At 44.4% G+C, this 21,256-nt stretch overlaps 1 protein-coding gene across 5 annotated transcripts in view; it reads right to left on the bottom strand.

Annotated features, from left to right (window-relative positions):
• Window positions 1-16,854, bottom strand: part of TOGARAM2 (TOG array regulator of axonemal microtubules 2) — a 70,755-nt gene extending 53,901 nt beyond the window's left edge. For 2 of the 5 annotated variants that reach the window (XR_003087904.2, XM_025180991.2), the window contains exons 1-2: window positions 16,653-16,852; window positions 15,215-15,269 (exon numbers count right to left, since the gene is read on the bottom strand). The gene's annotated coding sequence lies outside the window, so the exon portion shown is untranslated. Of the gene's footprint in view, window positions 1-1,067; window positions 1,240-15,214; window positions 15,270-16,652 lie in introns of those variants that run through there. The other 3 variants (XM_025181001.2, XM_025180992.2, XM_025180994.2) reach the window with 3 other exon arrangements.
• Window positions 16,855-21,256: the final 4,402 nt, after the last annotated feature.

The following is a 21,256-nucleotide window of genomic DNA, read 5'->3' on the forward strand; positions in this document are numbered from 1 at the left end:
TGCTGACCTAGATTATGTCTCTCACGCTTATTTGGAGGGAAAACAAAATACTTCCTCTTCCTGGCCTCACTTCCCTCCAGCTTTGCATGGGGGTATGAAGGTTACTCTTACAGAAACATGCTTACCAAGTTACACAATTGGCCGTGTAGCATTTTAATATTATCTTTCAGGGTTGGGTCAGAAACACACTGAGCCCTGGTCTGGATCCAAATGTCACTGAGGTTCTGCCAAGGTCTGATTTGGGGGAGGATTTGGCTTGAGCCTGGCTCAGTTCTATTGGAAAATAGCAGCATGCATCTATCAAATGCCTTAACTGCAGCTGATGTTTCATAGCTCCACTGACAGACAAATCAAGTTGGATCGGAAGCTGAGGCACGGGGTCCCATATTTGCCTACACAAAATAATGACCCAACATCACCAAAAACACTTAATCAAGAGACCCGACTCTGCAGTGTATGAATGAAAAGAGGCATTCTCTTCCTTCTACTAGACTCTGCCTCCCTCTTTCTGGACAGTGCTATATTCCTCCTGCCAGAGGCCACAACAATGCCAGGTTACGAAGACCTAATTCTCACCCAGCAGGCTGCATTAAACACCCTGGCTTACCAGACAGTAGTTCCTGCCCTTCCTTGTCCTCCCCTCACCCTTCTGCAGCAAAGCGATCCAAGCTCTGATCTTCTTGCACTCATCTCAGGACTCCCTCTCCTAAAAGGTCACCTGGCTTCACTTACCGTCCGACAAACCAAGGAGATTTGCACACCAGAAATTTCCCTGACATTTTTTCCTGTTTCCATGAGCTATTAGGGAAAAAGTCATCAACCAAATTCTCCCCCATCCCCAAAGTTCTCTTTCACCTCTGAGCACCTGGTGCTCTATGCCGGGGAAAAGAACCTTCACACCACACAAAGGGTACGTCTAGACTACAGAGGCATGTAGTCTATACATACCCCAAGCTCCCTCCCTCCCCCGGTCACAATGCAACAGATCATCAGCCAGATCCTGCCGTCCCCACGGGAGTGTCACCTCAGAAGAATCAGCAAAGCATGAGTGAGGGCAGTTCACTAACCTTCACAAACAGGGGTTGCCTCTTCACTCTGGATGCCTAGTTTCCATGTTGTTAAAATTGTGATCCCACAGGGAGCTACAAAGCCCAGCTGCAGGCTGCCTCCCACAATGAATCCCAGCTTCCCCCACCCCCTAGCTCCAGATCCTAGAATTTTTTAAAGCTATGGGTAAGAATGGCAGCTGTCGCCCAGCCCTCTTCTGTGTGAGGATAACAGGCTCACACTTACAGGTTAAACATGCAGCAAGCAAACAGTGTAACATACCGTGAACAAACAAGGCTGCATAGCAACCACTTTTCTAAAGTAATCTGGAGCAGGAGGTGAGCAGCGAAGGCTTTGGCTACCCAGCTGGCCGGCGTCTCCCAGGGTGCTGGAATGGAGAGTACCTGAATGACCTTAACAGCACCCATACTCTGGCACAGGGACATGCTCTGGATAGTGACGTGTGCCCTGAGTGCCTGCCTGTCTGGGATTGATTCCCAAAAGCACACACACAAAGGCTGTGTTATACCCAGTCAAGCCACAGAGTTCTTCAGAATTCATGAATGAGAGGGTAAGCATGAGACCCTCTCTTACTAGAGAATAAGATTTGCAGGTAACTTATCCAGGTTGCAAATTGTTTGGAAGAAGGCTTGTGCGCTTGAGTCTCCTCTCTCTTACATTTGTGTAAAACAGGAATGACTCCACTGAATGGAGTCGCACCAGGGTAAAAATCAGTGGGAGAATAGAGCTAACTAACCCCTGTGGGCTGGATTCCCCCCAGCTACTGACACCTCTGCAAAGTGCTACTAAGTCAGACTCCTCCATTTTCCCTGGCATAGCACTTGACACCCATTTGCAGGGGTATCAGTAGCTACACAAGGTGTAAAGCAGAATGAGAGTTGCAGTCTTTACTCATTCTCTACAATGCCAGGCACATCTGTGCTGCCAAGTAAAAATGCTGAAGAATAATGATTTTTTCATTCATACACAATACATCAGTGTCTAGCTTTGAAATGTTTTAAAATAGCTTCTCTGCTTGGTTTTTTACACACACGTATGTATAGCTGAATTTTTGCTGTTGAAATGTACCTGGACTGGCCTGCTGTGGACACTGAAACCCTCTATCCACAGATCAGATATAAACACATTCAGCAGCAAGTACAAGCTTCCCCTAGCAAGCCTGGGATTAAGAGGGAGCACAACAGGAGTCAGAGGAGAATTCAGACTCCACAACTTTTTCGACCCCTGGCCCCTCTGCTCAGACTGCCAGCAAGGGGATGAATAGTAGTGGTGATTTCTGTGATATGCAATAATTCACACCACAAGGAGAACAGAGGAAACCAACACGTTTACTTTGTCCCTTGGGCTACGAATCCGTCTCTGATCACATAGAGCAACACGAGAACCCAACCATTACAACAATTATCCATTATGATTTGGAGAGACATCAACCAACTCATTTGAAACAGATCATGAAACAGGCACCAAATGGTAAAATCTTCCTCTCACTGCTGAACCTGTGTGAACCGGTGATCCAGAGATTAAAAGGTTTCCATCACAGATCATCAGCCTAAGCTATCCAAGTTCCTAAGTGGTTTACTATCCAGTTATACTTTTTTAAAAAATCCTATATATTGTAGAATGCCTGAAAATTAGCTGATCCCAACAGACTAGCCTCAAAATGTACTTTATTAGATTAACTTCATCCAGGTAAGTAAATCCCCCTATAAGATTTATCCTGTTTGAAACAAGCACTGAACAACCCTTCCTTTCTGTACTAAGACACTACATTAAGACTCAAGACCTAAGCTCAGTTCTCAGTTTTGCCACAGACTGCATGACCTTGAGCAAGTCATTTAATCTCTTAGGGTACCTCAATTCCCCATCTATAAAATGGGTATAGCAGTACTTCCTCTCTATCATCCTTTATCAGTCTTTTCAATTTAAACTATAAACTCTTCAGGACTCTTACTATAAGTATGTGCAGCACCTAGCACCACGATGCCCTGATTTTGGTCTGCAGTAGTACTATAATACTATTAAAATAATAACAGCAGCAGATCTTCAAAGCATCAGTACTTTTCACTAGTATGTACTCCCTCTAAGCAAAGGAACCTACAAGGTGAATTAAAATAATTCTGAAGCATTTGGGGCCAATCCCACATACATATAAATGATAAGGCTTTTGGCCTACTTTCATCTGTGAATCTTTGCTAGTTAGACCTTAAAATATAATGAGTTTTTTGGGGGTAGGGAGTTAATTATAATTGTAATTAATTTGCCAAGTACAAATGTAAAGTTTACTCTTCTTTCCCCCATCTTACTCCTAGAGCCTTTGTCACATGAGGTGCATCTGCTACCCTCCGGTCCTTTGTAACAGAGGCTATTTTGAATGAAATATTACATATTTTTGTAAGCTCCTCCAGAATTCTTAGATGCACCATCTGGTTTGATGATTTATTGCTATTTGTATTACCAGTTTGCTCCAGAACCTCATTTTCTGACACCACAGTCTTTGATAATATCTGATCTTGATTAGCAGGTGGGGACAGGTCCAGCGTAAGAATCTCCCAGACATTTTAAGCAGTGAAGATTGATTGAACTTCTCAGCAGTGTCTTTATGTACCTTAATTTATTTCCTGAATCCCTGGTGATCCAGAAAACCTACTATTTTCTTCACAAGCTTCCTGCTTTGACAGACTATCTTTAAAAAATCTCGTTTGTTTTTATACCTTCAGTTGTTTGTTCTTTGAACTCCATAGCAGCCCTTCTATTTTCCTTCTTTCACATTGCCTACTGCAATTTATGCTCCTGTTTATTAGTTTCACCAAGGTCAGATTTCAAAATTTTGAAGGATTTGCATTTGACTCAAATAGCCTCTCAAACCTTGCTATTTAGCAGTATTGATTTATTCCTTGTCCTCCTGGCTTCCCTTTTGCTCACAGACAGCCTTCTGAGTCTCCAACATTGTTTTTTTAAGTAGAACCCATACCACAAGGATTTTACTTCCTTTTCCTTTAACACTAAGGCCTTTGTGACTAATCTCATTTTTTTCCACAGTAGCTCAGCTACTGACACTTCTTGAATTAGTTCTTGTGTGTTACTTAAGACTAAGAGCTTGTCTACACCCTTAAACCAGATTAAATCAAGATAATTCAGTTTGAAAACAGTTGGATACACACCATTCCAGCCACCTCTGTGCAGTAATTCTAGAGTTCCTTTGTAAAATGCACAAAGTCTGTTTTGAAATGAAATAATTTGATCTATTGTTCATGTGCACACAATTGCTTTGCACCACTTTTGCATGCTTCCAACAGCTATCCCACAGTGCTTTGCAGGTCAATCAATTCCAACCTTGTGTCTCCTCCCTGTCCTGGTGTCAAGTTGCAAGAATGACCCTTCCCCCTGCCTTTAAAAAGTAGCACAGAGCCCGATTTTGCCCCTTTGCTTCTACAGCCCAGTTTATCATTATTCTGGTTATACCACCGTAATAGTCTTCCAGAAGCCACACAATACACCTCACAGCTGCTTGGTGCTGTGCTGAGACCCTAGATCTCATTGCCATCTGGGAAGACGGTTTGGGAAAAAACTCTTGCGGCCACAGAAATGAGGCCATTGTGTAGACATTGCAAAGCATGTCCCAAATGGAACATGGACTGGGACCAGATAAAAGAAAACTGCTCCAAAGAAAATTCATGAGAAAATGTGGGATGAAAGGAAACACAGTCTGGTAGGGGACATGTGACTTGCTAATCTTTTGATGAACTGGACTGGATTCTACACAACTACAGCACAACCCAGCAGGCACTATTCAGAACCTGCATCTTGCACTCCCCACCACTGAGAGAGACTGGCTTGATCCGTTGGAGGATGAACAGGAATATGCCAGAGAGGAGCTGCCCCTGAAGCCCAGCATCCTGACAACAGCCTCAGTCCTACCAGGCTACAGCAGACACTGATTCCTCTTCTACATCTGTGCCCAAGTCCCAGCCAGAAACCCAGGCCAGACCCAAAGAGTTATATCCTCTGGAAGGATCTTTAGCATGTAAGGACCAATCTTTATAATGTATTATTATTACTATTGGCAGATGTGAGCTAGGAGCCCACACTTCCACCCCACCACAACCTGGTGATGCTTCAAAATGGTGCCTGCCAGCCTGGCACAGTCACTATCTGTGCCTGAGCCACTTCCATAGCAGATTCAAATGGTGAAAGCATTCATCTGTGTGCAAAACTCATCAGTTTATTGAGTCAGCACTTATAGGAAAAGAAACTTGGTCCCTTTTTGTAGTTTACATGAGCTATCAGTGAGTGCACACTGCACACCAGGTCAAAGCACAGACACTACTACTCTTTGCTGAGGGGCAAAGGCCCTGTGACATATCTCACAGAATCCTAGAACTGAAAGGGACCTCGAAAGGTCATCAAGTCCAGTCCTCTGCCCTCACGGCAGGACCAAGCACCATCTAGATCAGGGCTACTCAACTTTGGAAGCCCCAGGACCACAATGATACTCACAGCACATACCGAGGGCTGCAACTTAAGTGTGGCTGCATGTACATACAAATCTATATGCAAAGATATGCAAATAGGTTCTTTCACACTGATGAGAATGAATACAAAGATTAAGGCAAGACTATATAACATGCAGTCCCCATTTAAGTCAGTTCTGCTGATATTAATACAATGCAATATTTACCCAATTTCCACTCATATGACAGCACTTTTAATGAGCAATGACAGTCCAGGCATTTAACTACTAAAACACATATCAACAGAAGACCATTATATTGACTCGCTGTTGTGGAGCACGTTCCCAGTGGAGGCCATGTTCAAAGGATCCCACCCGTGGACTGCATGAGACCTGCGTAAACCCAAATCGCACCACTGGCTGCAAACAAACACGGGCCACGTGTTGAGTAGCCCTGGTTTAAATCATCCCTGCAAGATGTTTGTCTAACCTGCTCTTAAATATCTCCAGTGATGGAGATTCCACAACCTCTGTAGACAATTTATTCCATTGTTTAACCACCCTAACAGGTAAGAAGTTTTTCCTAATGTCTAACCTAAACCTCCCTTGCTGCAATTTAAGCCCATTGCTTCTTGTTCTAAATGACAATCATTGCAGGACCTTATTTGTTTTTCTCTGCACTTTCTCCTTGTCTGCAGGGGAGAAAAAGCAGAACTTAAAACTGAGCAATAATTTAATTTTGTTTCGTATGTTAGAGGGAACAGCCACAGACCTATACCCCCCAGCATAGCTTAACAGCCCCTTCCACTCCTGCAGTGCTTCTGGGGTAACAACCTGGTGGATAATTTCACATCATATCTTGTTGGTCTGCCTTTGTCTGTTTTGAGTAAGGCCATTCTCTGCCTTCTTGTCATGTATCTCAGTGAAATGTCATCAAAAGTCAGGATAGCCTAAAGGAGATGGAAAGGGAATTGCTATCCAGTTTGCCCTCAAGCTACCTTCTCTTTACAGTGTCAATGCCACAGTATTACCTCTAGCATACAAAACAAAAAACCAACCAACCACGAGGGAGCTCCAAACACTTCTCTGGACTCTTAGTATCATGACAGCAGATACAATGGACTGAAATCCAAAGGTACCCAGCACCCTCCATAAATGCAGACCACTTACCAGATCTCAGGCCTCTCCAAGAATAGGAAGAGCCTTGGGACGTAAAGTTCGATATACACAATAACAAAAACTGTGACAACTTTTCTGTGATGTGAACAATAAACAACTTTTGTTCCCTAGTTCTCCATACACAGAACTTGCAACAGCAAGCTCTCCAAGCACAGGGCCTCAATGTACTGCTGGCAAACTGGCCAACCTGAGGGGAGTAAAAGGAAGACTTGGGACCAGATATTTGCAGAACTCTTGGCTGAGTCACACAGGAAATCTAAGCTACTGAGAGTTGGAGGCTGGGCATGAGGACTACAGAGAGAGAAAGATCTCCAAGGAGATCATGGCAATGGTCCAGGACGATGACACAATGCCCAGGGAAAGCATGGCCAGGACAATGACAGCATCACCATGGTAAAGGAGAATATGGAAAAAGATGCAGAGGCAACTTATGGATGCTATCTTGATCCAGCACACTCTCCCTTTAGGCCAGCTGGCCCTGCAGTGGTGTAATTCAGGATGCAGACATGTCCCTCAGCTTGTGGACAATGCTGGCAACTCCTAATCTCCACATGCTCACAACAGGACTCCCAGCCCCTCCGAGTGACCTCTCCCATCCAACCTCTGGGCATCAAGGAGACCAGCTCTTTAGTACCCTGCAGCATCCCTGAGACTTTTGACCGGAGGCGCACAAATCCAGAACCCATGCGTACAAGGCCAGAAGCAAGTCATATATATACAGGCAGTCCCCGACTTACGTGGATCCGACTCATGTTGGATCCGCACTTACGAACGGGGCTTTTCTCACCCCGGAGCTCACGGGCGGCGGGTCACCACCCGTGTCCTCCGGGGCTAGAAAAGCTTCTCCCGGTCTCCCTGGTCTGCTGGGGGGGTCCAGCAAAGCCGCTGGACCCCCCAGCAGACAAGGGACACCCGAGCAAAGCCGCCGCCTGGGCGGCTTTGCTCGTTTGCCCGGGAGCAAAGCCGCCCAGGCAGCGGGACCCCTGCTGCCTGGGGGCTTTGCTCAGGTCTCCCTGGTCTGCTGGGGGGGGAGGGGGCGCAGCTAGTGCGCCCCCCCCCCAGCAGACCAGGCTTTTGTTGCGGGACGCCTCGGGTAGAGCAGCTGGGGTGCTGCCAGGTTGGTCCTGTGGGAACCTACCCGGCAGCGCCCCAGCTTTTCTGTCCCAGGCTCCAGATTCAGCAGCTGTTGAAACTGATGAGGCTGATTCCAGGAAGCTGGGGGCAGAGCAACTCTGCCTCTGGCTTCCTGTAGTCAGCCCCTGGTCAGTTTCAGTGGCAGCAGCTGAATCTGGAGCCAGTTCCGACTTACATACAAATTCAACTTAAGAACAAACCTATAGTCCCTACCTTGTATGTAACCCGGGGACTGCCTGTACTCACACTGAACTGTATGCACCCCACCCCCCATTGTGTTTGAAACATTCTTCCTGTTGCTCTTTGAGATTTGTTTGCACTGTTGCAGTAATTAAAGGTCTGCACACAGTTGCCTACTTAAGAAGATTGGTTAGGTAAATGTGTTTCCAAATACAAAGACATACTTTTTCCATTGATTTTCTTAAAGCTTTACCTTTTTATTATTCTTTCATAGTAAAATATGTGTGTCATTACTTCATTTAACAAAAAAGAACCCTTTATGTAAAGTGGAAATAATGCATAGGCTTTTATAAAAAATATGTAGGGAATGTTAAACTTCAGCCACTCGCCCACAATACCCTGTCTCTCACAATGTCTCCATACCAATACCTTCCCATAGACTAACCTGTTCAGCATGTTACTCAAAATATGAATAATAGGCAACTTTGATAGGATGCCCATGGACGTTTGTATTCTCTATTCCTTATTGGATGACAGAACCTTTGAGCAAGTCTCCGCACCTCAGCTTCCCATCCATTAATAGGGCTTCTCCCTTTGCTCTCACAAATACTGTGAGAAACAGAACATGCTGTTATAATGGTTAGAACTTTTTTCCTCACTACTTCCAAAGTACTCCATAATCAGTACCACCTGCCTTGCTGATGGACAAATGCACACTCACCCACGGTTCACCATTCTGCAACTACTCAGATGATAGTTAAAACATTCCTTCCTGCTGTCCAAGCAGCAGCCTGTCTATGGCTTCATTAGTCCAAGCATCCCAGAATAACCAGACAAACCCTCCACATCACAGTGCTCCTGGGAGTAAACAGTCCTTTCTCCATTCATTTAGAGAGCACTGAGTTCCAAACAATCATACCATTGTGGACTCTCCCAGACTACCCTGCATTTATGTCTGATAGCTTGCTGCAGTTACCCACCAGTCTTTGGAGCATCATAGACTAATAACATTTCCTGCTTATAAATTCTGCTCCCTGGTGGATGGCTGTGGGAGGCAAGAACAAATGATAGACACATAGGTGCCATCAAGTGCTTCTGTGCAAAGCCACCAATAACCTCGTAAGCTTAATCACCTTGTTAGACAGCACCTTATCAAAGTTATAGCAGACCTACAGGAGAGTGGGCCCAGCTACTGATCTCCGCATGCCAATTTGGTTGAGTACAGAATGGAAACATTCTGGGATGGCAAGCTTCCAGATGGCAATGGCAACCCATTTCATCCTTCTTACAATAGCTTTCTGGAGCACAGTTGAGTCCATGTCAGCCAACAGCAATTTGACAATTATGTGGCCCAGCCTAGAAAGAAAGTGTAAGTCAAAGGCAGCAGAATCATGAGATTTTAAAAAAATACTTTAACCTGACTGGTTTTCCACAATTCTCGGTGAGAACAATCTCAAGATGTATACCGCTAGCACCAAAGGAAAGGACCACTGGATACCCTGGAAGAATGCTATGCTCTCGGTTTGCAGGATCCTGCTGCTATGTGTTCACACGAGGTGAACTGAAAACAGAGCAGATGTTTTGTGTGTACACTACTGATACAACAGGTAGTGCAAATTACCTGTTGTGCATGAAAAAGATATGGATTAATTCCCCCATGTAGATATTTCCTAACAAATGCAGGCAATATCATTATTTTCCCATTTTACAGATGAGAAAGCTGAGGCACAGAGCAATAAAGTGATTTGCTCAACACCACCTAGCAGAGTCAGGAAAGGCATCTGGGTCTCCTGAATCCCAGTGTACTGATCTATCCATTAGGCCGGCATATTGATCTTTTTATATGAGCTTAGCTCTTACTGTAATTTAAGCATCCCAGAAATGCTGATTTAAGTTCCATGTGGGAGGTCCATAGTGCACAGAAGGAAAATGGATGAGAGATACTCACGAATTTGTCCCATGACATCTGCAGACACAGAAAGGGTTTAAAATAACATGAATGAAGAGTGTTAGGAAATCAAAAGTCGTCTCTAATCTTTCCATCTAGCCTCCATCAACCGCAGCCCAATCCGACAGATTAACCAAACTAAACTTTCCTTGGCTATTTCAGGAGATCAGCTATGTTTACAGTCTCTGATCCAGATTCCAATGATGGATGAACAGGGATTCCCCCTCACGGTGGGTAATGTGGACAAGTTCCGCTGAACTTTGGAACTCTCTCGTGACGTATCCCCTGAGCTGCATTCTCACAGACAGTAGAGGAAGCTGTTAGGAAACAGGCCTGCCCTGGGATGCCTTCATGAGTGGAAGCAGGCAGAGACACTTGCTCTGCTATTGCTCCACTCCCATATTATTTACATCCCACACTCATACACAAATGTCATGTTTGGTGGCAGAACCATTCACCGCCTCAGGAGCCACCTCCTGGCACTCCAACAGGCACCTTTTGTTCACAAGAACCTCTGCTGAATCCGGAGCCCTTGGGGTTTCCCCATAGCAACTTCTGCCATGCATTGGACAGGTGCCTGGGTGATCAACATGCCACTGCAACTGAGTCCATGAGGAACAGGCGTGTGCACAACAGCCACACTAATTAGAGCCCAGTGGACACATCCAGAGCAGGTTAGTTTATACAGACCTCTGATTGTATAACAAAGAGTCACAGAATATTATTAATTCATCACCATAGGTGTGAATGGGGTTTGCAAACATATCGGAAAGAGCTCACAATCTCTGTAACAAGTCAGAGCTGAGGTCCACAGCAGCCTTCAGTGCTTTAAAAAAAAAATAGGAGTGAGAGAAAAAATATTGATGGAAATAATAATAGAAGGAAAATTGATTAGAGACACTCAACTATCATCATCCTAGGGATCATTTCTATGCAATGAGAGGGAATTTGGCAGTGATTAGGGAGAGTGAGTAAAAACTGTCCAGATCTCCCCTGTGCATCTACTCCCCAGCTCAGCTCAGCCTGCAGGACTTCTTCTGCTTTTCTGTCACCCACGTGTCTGGCCCCAGCTTAGCCCAGCCCTGAATGTTTTCACCTCAATTCCACCATCTATTTATTTCCATTCTGAATGGTGCCTTCAAGAACAAACCAAATAATCCCATAATCTGTAAAACTGGCCTTCAGTAATCCTGATGCAGGGCTTAAATTCATGCAAAGCTGTCCAGAGCTGAGCTCCAATAAATATTTTTGTAGCTTAAGGGGCAGAAGTCACAAGCCCCAGCACCTCCCATGGGGCTGCAGCCTTGAGCTCCAGTGCCCTTTGCAGAGCTGAAGCCTTGAGCCCCATAGCCATGGATGACCAGTGACATGGCCACCTGGGCAGGCTAGCCTCTGGCCCCTCCCCTTGTGCCTCTCTCTACAACCCCTTTACTCCTGCAGGAGCCCAAAGTGCACGCGCCCACCATGGCCCATGATCCAAGTATTGCACAGCTAGGGCCAGGGAGGCAAGGCCCCAACCTGGTGTGCTGCAGCTTCAGCACCCACAGCTCCTGGGCAGTGCATCCGCTGCACCTACAGTCCAAGGCCTCTGGGCCCCAGAGCACTGGCCAGGCAATATGCCCAACCCTGACTCCCTGCAGGAAGTAAGTTGGTCTGGGGCAGGGGCCACAGGAGGCTGCTTGAGGATGCTCAGCCTCCCCTTGCCTGCAATGCCTGGCACCCATGCTAACATTGTATAAGTATACACACATTACAGAAACTCCTAGGCTATGTCTAGACTGCAAGCCTCTTTTGAAAGAGCGCGTCTAGACTGCACGCGGAACTTTCGAAAAAGCAAGCCGCTTTTTCGAAAGAAAGCACCCAGTGAGTCTGGATGCTCTCTTTCGAAAAAGCCTGTTTGCTTTCAAGAATGCCTTCTTTCGAAAGAGCACTTTCGAAAGAAGGCGTTCTTCCTCGTGGAATTAGGTTTACCACCGTCGAAAGAAAAGCCACATTCTTTCGATTTAATTTCGAAAGAACGCGGCTGCAGTCTAGACGCAGGTGAAGTTTTTTCGAAAAAAGGCTACTTTTTTCGAAAAAACCCCTGAGTCTGGACACAGCCCTACAGTGCTCCTCTATGATCTCATTGTATAAGAGCCTTCAAAACAAGCCAGAACTAGGGCCAATATTTGTTCAGTATGCAAAGGAGTGCACACACACACATCCACACACACACACACACACACACACATTTTACCTTACATTTCATATTAGAATGAATCCACAATATCAGACCAAGACAGAAAGTTTAAAACTGTCTGGAAATAGGGGATTTTACTCGATTCTCAATCAAAGCCTTAAAACAACTCAGGCTTGCTTGAAAGTTCTATGAATCTTTCAGTGTACCTGAGGGCGCTTGCATAAAAACAACAATATGCTTGGCAGCATGGGTCCATAGAGTTGACTGTCCATGACTACATTTTATGGCTTTATTCCAGGCATTTAAAATTTTCACAAAGTTATTATCACCCTGGTACAGCCAAAGTAATCATGGCTGACAACAAGGCAGTCACCCATCCATGGCTGGACAATGTCTCTTCCTGACCTTAGGTCCCATCTTCAGGACTCAGAGTACAGGGACTTTATCCCTGTGGCAGGCTATCTGACCAAAGAGTTCCAGCTGGTGGTGACCAATGAGGACATCAATCTTCTCAAGGTCAGTTCTCAATAATACATCTCTATTACTGATAAAAATCAACAAGTAGTCCTAAGTTACAGACTAACACAGCTACCCCTCTGAGACTGATAAAAAAAATCAAACTGTCAAGAATACCCATCAGTCTCTGCACAATGCATATGAAATTCCTCCAGTCTCCTGCTGCCTTATTTAAGCAACTGAACTAGAGAGTGAGGGTAGCTGTGATCCTGGACCAAAGCACATTTAACTCAAGAGGAACAGCTTCAAACGACAAGAGAGCAGCAAGCCCAGGGCATTACAGAAAAGAAGCATATGCAAGCAGAGAAGCAGACTCACACCCACCTCTGCTACAATCCAAGCCCACAGCCAAACCTGTGTGCTACAGAGGAAGAAAGAAGCAGCTTGTGGCCTAACCAACATTTAATTAAACAGCCTCCACAGGCAAGAGAGAAGCAAGCCCTGCATTGCCCAAGATAAATGCAGCACGGCTGTGTTTGAAATCCCTCCAACACCTGTCTTAAGGCAGGCAGATGGAGGATTCAAACACATAGCACCACTAAGCAAAGTAGGTAGTCTAACCACTGGACCACAAAGAATACAAATAATATTTAACTAACTTCAATAGGCAAGTCCAAGGGACCCCCGGCCTCCATCACCACAGCTAGCTGTATAGCCCAGGCAGATACATGGGCTGCAGCACATCCCTCTTGCCACACCCCCTTTTCAGGGAGCAGAAAGGGGATTTGACCCAGCAGCTCCCCTTACACACCAGAGAGGCTTCCCAGTCTGTTTTTCTGACCACTCTGAAGGCTGATGCCTGGTAAATCTGCTTTGTGGGCAAAGGTCATGAGAGTCTGTGGGAAAGTAAATGGTAATGACTTCATCCCTGAGAGAGTAAGTATGTGTCTGCCCCCTCCTCCCAGTATGTATTTTCCCACAATAAGGCTAAGGAGGGGAAGGAGACGTTTAAACTACTAATATAATACTTTGCACCCCTACAGCAATTTGCTTTTGACATGCTCTCAAAGCACTCGACAAAAATTATTGTAATTATCACTAATCCTACCTGCATGAGATGAACAAGCAGGGTATCCATTTTGCAGATGGGGAAACTGAGGCACGGAGCAGTTAAGTGAACTGCCTAAGGCCACAAAGCAAATTAGTTGTAATAGCGCCTAGACATTCTGAATCCTGTTATTCTTGGACCAACTACTAGACAACACTGTCTAATGAATGTCCACAAACTGACAGATTGGGAGGGTGAGAAGCCACAGCAATGCTAATGTTCTGTGATTAAGGTAAAACAGGTTTTATAGGTTCTGCTCGTATTTAAAGGAGCACTGGGATAAAATCCCCAGAGTCTGCACTATCATTGTTCTATGCTATAAAGATCAGGATAATGATAGGAGCATCCCCCCCTTAGTATGCTCAAGAAAGCAGATTGAAATTTTCCTAATGGACAATATCAATTTCACAAATTTGCCATCTGCTGACAATGTTGGGTTACTTGAATTTTTTAATGAAAAAGCATTGAAATGATTCACTGTGATAAGAATGATTATAAAATATAGAAATACCACCACTGAAATGTTTTAATCGGGTTGAAATGAAATGTTTTTTTCCCTAAACAAAATCTCAGAATTCATTCTGCAGGAAGTTTAATTCTGATTTAAAATGAAATAAAAATTGTGGAATTTCCTGTAGAATGGGAATTCTGGGATTTGACGAGGCTCTAATCCTGACCGGTGAACAATATAAAAAACTAATTTGGCCACATAAAGCAAGGGTGCCTGGCACCTGAGACACTGAGGGCTGGCTTACCAATTTGTACACAATACAGAGGTTTTCACCTAATTTATCCCATAAAGCTGCACCATTTTTCTCTCTGCCAAAATAAGGGTCTGATGCGGAGAAGGACTGAGAGCCCCAACGCCCTCTGAAGCCAATGGGAGCTGCAGCCCTGGGCACTCAGCAAGATCAGGCCCTAAAAACACACAAGGCTATTTCCTTTTGATTCTTTCCTCTTCATGCAGCAGATGAACAGAGATTGGTGCTGATCTGAGTTCCTGAAGTTAATCAGCTTTGCTTGACCTTGTGCAGAAGAAATGGGACACATTTTAAAACACTACTTTGGGCTGTAATAGTCCTTTCCGGCCATCCTTGGGACACCAGGGTGAGAAAGGGAAAGGGAGTTAAACAGGAATACAGCTTTGAGCCGTATGTATTTCAAATGGTAACCCTGTGAACATCCAGCATCTCACAACCTCCCACCACAGGGGGAGATCACTCACTACTAAACGGATCAGATGCAATAGTGAGGCAGCGAGATGAGAGTGAATTTCAGGATAGATGTAAGACCAGCTGAACTTGCCCATCTATCACAGTCTTAGTGATACAGTGCACTCCATCTACGTGCTCACTGCTTTTCTACCTAATCCACTTACACGCATGAAAATCACATGGTCTTGAGCAAGTCTCATTTGGGTGCCTGGGCTGCTAATCCAGTTAACTGCATATTAGCTAATTGCATACTTCAGCTCTTTGCCAACAGCACTGAGATTCAAATGTTGCTACTCACAGTTTATTTGCTCTAGATAACAGAATATAATCCACTTCAGATTTTGCCTGTTCATCTGGTTTGGGGAACACAGGAATGCTGGTTAGCATAAGTGGGAAATATCAGTGGATTTTTAAAAAAACAACCACCACCCCTCTGGTTTTCACTTGAAAACCTTCATCATAATGGGGTGATATTAATGGGAATATAGAACAAATCCCATTGCATACTACTCAAGGATTTGAGGTCTGACCACAGTTGAAATGTGGCTGCTTTATGCAAAAGTAGAGAAAACCTTCGTAAGTGGGGGAATTTGGGCATATCAAGAACATAGCCAGTTTATGTATATGTAGCACAGACCCAATAGGCCAAGACCTCATGTGGAAGGGAAGAACAGTAATTTCTCTCTCTCAGCCTCACTCTCGCTATATCTAGACTGCAGGCTTCTTTCAGAAGAAGTTTTTCCAGAAGAATTTGTCCAAAAAACTTCTTCCAAAAGAGAGCTTATACGTAGCAAAGCACATCGAAAAAGCAATCTGCTTTTTCGAAAGATAGCATCCAAACTGAATAAACGCTCTCTTGCATTTAAACTGTGATTACTATGGACTGAGCGGCCACCAGGGGACCTGTGCTTTTTCCTCTTTCCTCTTCTTTCGAAAGAACTCACTCTTCCCTGTCCACACATGCCTTTTTCTGAAAGAGCTCATTCAGAAAAAGACTTCTTCCTCATAGAAAGAGGTTTACCGATGTTGGAAAAACCCCTCTGTTCTTTTGATTTTTTTTCAAAAGAACGTGATTGCAGTATGGATATAACTGGAGGGTTTTTCAGAAAAACAACTGTTTTTCCAAAAAAACTGCAGCATAGACATACCTTCTGGTAGCCACAGCTGACTCTGAGGATACAAGAGGCCAAAGTCCTTTCGCCCAAGATTTGCTCTGTTTCCCATGATTTGGCTCCAAATCGTTTAGAAAACCGGACTCAGTTCTTTGATTTTAATTTGATGCACATGAATGTTCAGTCTCCTAAATGCCAGGCTGGGAGTGATTGCATAGTCCTCGGACAGGCAGAGTCAGGGCTGGTGCTATGACTACAAGCACAGTATGAACAAGTTGTACATGGGACTATTTAACCTGGTTATGGAACATTGCTACAGTGCAATGTACCCCACAGATTGGAGCTCTCATACCCTGCTCAGGCAGCTCTGATGGGCCTTTGGAGACTTTCCTTCCGATTGGCTGGTCAAGCTGCTGTCCAGCAGTACAAGTGCTGAATGCAGAGGAACTTGCTAAGAGTGAAGTCAGCTATTTTTCCATAGAACAGCACTGAAGCCCAGGTGAGAGTCACTGGTGAGCACTAACAACATCACTTACAGTTCTGGGGGCTTTAAATTCCTACCTCCCCCACAGAAGGGGTGCTTTTGTTGTTTTACAAGGCCCCATGTTCTTCAGTTTCACTCACCCTTTAGAGCAGGAAATCCTCATGTAGGACTTCGGTGGTGGTGCTCCAGGGCCAGGTTAGCAACAGTCACATCTTAAGCAGTTTCAGAAATTTCAAATGACAGTGAGTGTCGGCATGTTGGAAATACCTTTGGTTGGAGATGAAGGCTGCAGGGGAGATGTATGCAGCAGCAGCAGTTTACATTGCATAGATTTTATCAGGTCACATGCAGCAAACCAGATTGGCTTAGAATGTTTGACAATCCTGGATCCTTTATGACATACACTAAGATAGCACAGCTCATGTTACAGGAGGTCATCAGTACACTCAAGCAGTCAACAGAGGGAGATGTTGGATAGGAGAGTGGGGCTTTTTCTTCATTTAAATAAAGTCTTTATATTAATTGAATACAGAACTTTGTTTCTTTCTACCAGTAAATACCATGGAGGGAGGGGGAATTGTTTTATGTGAACTCAGTGGGTTCAAGTAGGAGTATAGAGATTAAATGAGACACAGGGGAAGAGTTGGCAAGGAAAATGTCCTAGCAAGCAGATGACTAGTCTCCCTAGTGGAGGTGGTGGAATGTAGTGGACATTTAAAAGCAGAGACAGGGACAATCCAGAGGATCCCTCTTTGAAGCCCATTTTATCGGCCCACAAACATTTAGTGGCCCAGATAAACAGTTCTGGTTTTGTCCCGTCTCTGTGGGAAAACTGGACAAAGAGTGTGTGTTGGGGGCTGGACAATACATGGTCACAGCCCTGCATGGGCCCTATGATACATTCTTATTCTCCAGCCTCTGGGGATTCCATGTTAAATCCATCAGGAGATAGGCTATGAAAAGAGAGAAGGCCTCATTCTCTCATTAACCATTCACTATTCAAATTCTCCAGCAGTCTGAAACATGAATCTTATGGTCAATGGGGGGAAAAAAGACAGCTTGTATTTTTTTTTAATCTACAGACTTCACGCTCCCTCCACCCCCAGGCCAATCGGCTTGGGGATGAGGGTAGCATGCAAAGTCTCCTCCGACCCTGCCCATGCCCTGCAAGGAGCATGTGGCACTTCTAAGTACTGCGCACTGATCGCAGGGCAGGGGCAGGATGGAAGGAGACTTTGAGGACTTCCCTCCGCCCCCAGGCTCTGATTGCTCCCTGCTCTCTGGTGCGAGGCACTTAAAGTCAACCGCCAGGGCTGATTCAAAGCACCGCATGCTCCCCCCGTCCCTGGGCCCTAATTGGCCTGGGGGTGGGGGAGTGGCAGGATCTCCTTGGGCCAGATCAAGCCGCTTGGCAGGCTGGATCCAACCCGTGGAGGCCCTTTTGCCCACACCAATGTAAATAGTGCTCCACAATCACCAGCCCAAGGAGACTGAAAAACTCCTCTGTTGTTGGCACCAAACTATAGTTTATGGCAGGCACTGAAAATGAAACATGTAGAAAACGTATTGGATATACATCAAAGAAATAACTGGAGAGGAAAGGCATCTAACATGCTGGCAAGGAAATGGCAGTATGCAGTGAGAAAGGCCCATTGAAGAGTGTGGTGTTTTATGAAGCTAGCTTTATGGTATGCCTTAGGTAGCAGATTAGGTTTGCTCCAGAAAAAAGACAAAGGATAAACAGGTAGGGGCTGCTGTCTACCCTAGATAATTTATCTAGTCCATTTTAACTTCACCTGTTTTGGGATTAATCAAAATTATCATGCTTGAAATCTATCCCCTTTAAAGAACAAGTCGGTCTAATCCGATTAGAAGTGTATCAGGCTAAACTGAGATGTAAGAAAGCTGGGTTCTGTTTTCAGCCCTTCCACTGGCTTCCTGTGTAACCTTGGCTCTCTGTGCCTTAGTTCTCCATTTGTAAAATAGGACAAAAATATATCCTTTCTTTCTCTCCACCCTGCAGTCTCTGAACCCATCTATCCCCAGTAAATCTCTGGCTCAGCCAGAAGCTGGATTCAGATGTTCAGTTTATATTTGTAAATGTTTGTTATATTTTTGTTATCTCCCACAAAAACTAAGAGGTACCTCATGCCAGCAAAAAACAAACAAAAAATTTTTTGGAGAATATGGGTCAAACTATTTTGGAGCTATGATGAACTAAGAAAAATCAGTAAATGGTCAAAATTCAACTAGAGAGGAATTTTCAACACTCCTGGATAAAATCCCAGACCCATTGAAGTCAATACTTAGCAAGCGATTGACACTCCAGAGGCCAATCTTCTAGCGTTTGATTTAGCAGGTCTAATGAACCGTAAATCGAACACTGAGGGCAGCCCCCACCAGTGTCTGGTACTACTTCTACAAGGAGTAAGGGAAGTTGACAGGAGTGTTTGCTCCCACTGGCCTCCCACTGTGTAGATGCCACCACAACTTGGCTTAAGATAAGCTGACTACAGCTACACATTTTGCATAACAGGAGTTGCGTACCATAAGCTGACCTGCATGGTCTAGTATAGACCAGACCTTCAAGTTTTGCCATTAACTTCAACAGAGCCAGGATTTAACATCATTTTAAAAGCCTTTGTCTAGAAGTTACTAAACTTCCCTGACAAGATCTAATGAAGTTTCAGGAAAATCAATTTTGTCTGAGTCAAGTGCTAGATTGCAATGGAGCAACTGAATGTGTTTTTTAGTCCATCCTTGACTTTGTCCATCAGCTGTCAAATCAAGTAAATATAGAATCACAGGACACTAGAACTGAAAGGAATCTCGAAAGGTTATCGAGTCCAGTCCTCTGCCCTCACGGCAGGACCAAGCACTGTCTAGATCATGGTTAGGTTGGACAAAACCACATTTAGGTTGGACATCAGGAAAAACTTCCTAACTGTCAGGGTGGCTAAACATTGGAATAAATTGCCCAGGGAGGTTGTGGAATCTCCATCTCTGAAGATATTTAAAAGCAGGTTGGCTAGACATCTATCAAGGATTGTGTAGACAGTACTTGATCCTGCCATGAGGACAGGGGACTGGACTCGATGACCTCTCGAGGTCCCTTCCAGTTCTAGTGTTTTATTATTCTATCCATGACAGGTGTCTGTCTAACCTGCTTTTAAATATCTCCAGTGATAGAGATTCCACAGCCCCCCTTTGCAATTTATTCCAGTGTTTAATCACCCTAACAAGCAGGACGTTTTTCTTGATATCCAACCTAAATCTCCCTTGCTGCAATTTAAGCCCATTGCTTCTTGTCCTAAACCATTTTTCTCCCTCCTCCTTATAAAACCCTTTTAGATACTTGAAAACTGTTATCGTGTCTCCTCTCAGTCTTCTCTTTTCTAAACTAAACAAGCCCCATTCTTTCAGTCTTCCCTCATAGGTCTAGACCTTTAATCATTTTTGTTGCTCTTCTCTGGACCTTCTCCAATTTCTCCACATCTTTCTTAAAATGTGGTATCCAGAACTGGACACAATATTCCAATTGAGGCCTAATCAGTGCAGAATAGAGCAGAAGAATGACTTCTTGTGTCTTGCTTACAACACGCCTATTATTGCATCCCAGAATCATGTTTGCTTTTTTTTGCAATAATGTCACACTGTTGCCTCATGTTTAATTTGTCATCCAGTATGATCCCTAAATCCTTTTCTGCAGTACTCCTTCCTAGACAATCACTTCCCATTCTGTATGTGTGAAGCTGATTGCTCCTTCCTAAGTGGAGTCCTTTGCATTTGTCCTTATTAAACTTCATCCTATTTACTATTTTCTCTAGTTTGTCCAGATCATTTTGAATTTTGACTCTGACCTCCAAAGCACTTGCAACCCCTCCCTGCTTGATATCATGTACAAACTTAATAATTGTACTCTCTATGCCACCATCTAACTCATTGATGAAGTTATTGAACAGAACCGGCCCCAAAACAGACCCCTGTGGAACCCCACTTGTTATGCCCACTTGTGATTTAGGCTAGTCAGTGAGACATGGCTGAGGTTACCATAAGTCCATAATGTTACCTTTAAGAGCAGTAGCTAGCTCATTCAAACAAAGAACAGAATGTACATCTAGGAATCCCAAAGAGTTTCACAAGAAGCTACACTGATGGGTGCAAAACGCATGCTAGCCATTCTGCTACAAGTAGATTTCTGTTATTACTTCCCGTGTCTATCCTTACCACTCCCAACAGAACCCCAAAAGGATCCATTGATATGACAAAACCTGGCCATGTGGCAACTGCATTCAGGTCCAAATTCCAACAACATGGCCCTCTCCTAGGGACAGAGAACCATTGCAAATCAGCTCACACAGGATCAGTGCTATCACCTAGACCTGGCTTTGTTCAGGGATACAATTGCAACAGCCAATCTTTGAACACACAAGACCTAATCTGCTACAAAAAGCACGGCAATAATAACATAAGGCGTTTCTAATGTACCATCCCCATAGTATCTAGACACCAGCATAGCACATAGTAAATTGCTGTGATTTAAGTGCATGCGGCCTGAAGTAACACGGGTTACTACAGCCCCTTACTCCTTAAAGGAGCCTTTTTAAAATGGCTGAAACCATCTCAGTAAACCCGAGGAGTAAATAAAACCTATTCAAGTTCAGCTTGCCAAGCAGGCCATCTGGCAAAAGGCATGAGCCAAAATGCAAATAACTTTGCTGCAACGATGATAAGGGAAACCTAC

The sequence above is a fragment of the Pelodiscus sinensis genome, chromosome 3 (assembly GCF_049634645.1).
Source record: "Pelodiscus sinensis isolate JC-2024 chromosome 3, ASM4963464v1, whole genome shotgun sequence".
Lineage (NCBI taxonomy): Eukaryota > Metazoa > Chordata > Testudines > Trionychidae > Pelodiscus > Pelodiscus sinensis.